Source organism: Myotis nattereri (genome assembly GCF_964212035.1).
Source record: "Myotis nattereri genome assembly, chromosome: X".
NCBI classification, from domain to species: domain Eukaryota; kingdom Metazoa; phylum Chordata; class Mammalia; order Chiroptera; family Vespertilionidae; genus Myotis; species Myotis nattereri.
The window spans coordinates 93278645-93280807 of NC_138078.1; positions in this window are offsets into that span (position 1 = coordinate 93278645).

Genomic DNA, 2163 nt, shown 5'->3' on the forward strand with positions numbered 1-2163 from the left:
GAAGGACACGGAGACAGTGTTCAGTTGATCAGCAGCCTAGCCAGGATCTCCAGCCAAGTTCTGGTCAGGATCTCCAGAGAGGTTCTGGTTAGGTTCTCCAGCCAGGTTCTGTGTCCATGTTCTCTTGCTAGGTTCTCCAGCCAGGTTCTGTCCAGGTTCTCCAGCCAGGTTCAGTCGCCAGGTTCTAGTCAGGTTCTCTTGCCAATTTCTGTAGTCAGGTTCAGTCCAGGATCTTTTGCCATGTTCTCTCCTAGGTTCTGTCTCTAGGTTCTGAGGCCAGTTTCTGTCCAGGATCTTTTGCCATGTTCTCTCCAGCGAAGTTCTTCTGTCTCTAGAGAACGTTCTGTGTAGGTTCTGTGCCTAGGTTCTGTCTCTCTCTCTGTCTCCTAAGTTCTGTCTTCTGTTGTCTTGTTTCAACTGTATTTATACCAGTTGATTCCAATCCTATCAATCTCTATTCCAAAGGTTAGGGCGTTTCTTATCTCCATTCCAGGGAGTAAAGATTATGTAGCTTAAGCATGATTGTTTGTAGTGATTAACTACCCACCTGGCACTTAGTTAAGGAGTTTCATCCCCTCCCTAACTTCAGGGAAAAATCCCTACCTGGGGAAAGAAGCTTTCTTGGAGAGGTGACCTTGGTTAAAACACACAGCACTAAGGGGAGCAAACATATTAAGAACAGTATGCTATATACGCCAGGTCCCTTGGAACAGCAAGCATGGACCAGCTCCTGGCAGGGATAGAGAGTTAGAAACATTGATCAGCTGCCTCCTGCACACCTCCCACTGGGGATGTGCCCGCAACCAAAGTACATGCTCTTGACCGGAATCGAACCCGGGACCCTTCTGTCCACAGGCCGACACTCTATCTGCTGAGCCAAACTGGTCAGGGCTTAATTCGACTTCTTGAGGCATCCTTCTGTGATTTGCGGGGTACATTACAACACTACAATCTTTCTTATGGTGACCTGGATTTTTTTTTTTTTTTTTACAGCAAAAAGACTCTTCTACAGTTTCACAGCAGACTTGATTTAATAATTCTGTTGCCTTGCTCTCAGAGACCAGTATGAATTAGAAGTGGTCAGATTAGCCAGGATTACATATCCCAACAGTTAAATTTTTGTGAATCCATCAGGATCCTGGATAAAGTCAGGAACAATTGCTGGGTCCTCTCTAGCTGAGACCAGGGATTTGTTAGAATTCCTATCCTCATTTTCCTTCAAGTCAGTGGTGTAGAGGAGATAGAAGGGGAAGGGAGAAGGAAGAGGAAAGGGCAAGTCCGGACAAAGAAGCTCAGAAAGGAAAGGGAGGAAATGGAGTGTAGATATTTATTAGCTTCAGAATAGTTCTCAGTCTCTAAAATGTCTTATTAATTTCCTTTTTTTTGAAGAATTTTTTTTCTATGCTTCTCTTTAGAAGCTTCTAATTTTCAAATCAAGATATGTGTTCCATATAGTCATTCAGTTTAATTTTAGAGCGGCATTTTTACTTTATTTTATTTTATTTTATTTATTGATTTCATAGAGGAAGAGAGAGGTAGAGAGAGATAGAAACATCAATGATGAGAGAGAATCATTGATTGGCTGCCTCCTCTATGCCCCACACGGGATTGAGCATGCAACCTGGGCATGTGCCCTGACCAGGAATCAAACCATGACCTCCTGGTTCATAGGTCAATACTCAACCACTGAGCTACTCTGGCCAGGCAGAGCTGGCATTTTTCTAATTTTTGCATGCAAAATATTAATTTAGGTACCCAAAGACAACTGCATTTTGACCATTTTTAAGTGGATATATTCTAGTTAAATTTTCCCATTTCTATAAAGCACTTGCAAATAAAGGCTTCCTATCAGGAGTATTAAATGAGGGCTGGGGTTTGGGAGTTTCCAGCCTTGGAGGCACAATTTCTCATATTAATTTTTTAAATATCTGGAGTCTGAGCAAATTTTCTAGGGATGTTATGTAGTGGGTTGAAGTGCGCTGCTTATGGGTTGAACTCTATGAGGCTCTCACCCCTTGAGTCACAATTCAACCCTTTTACGTGCCTCAGTTTCTCTCCCGGCTGTATAAAACAACCAGAAGGGTTCAGGACCATGGCAGACCAAGCCTTATCAGGGACCCCTGGATGAGCCAGTTAGTTAATTACAGTTGAGTTGGGACTTCT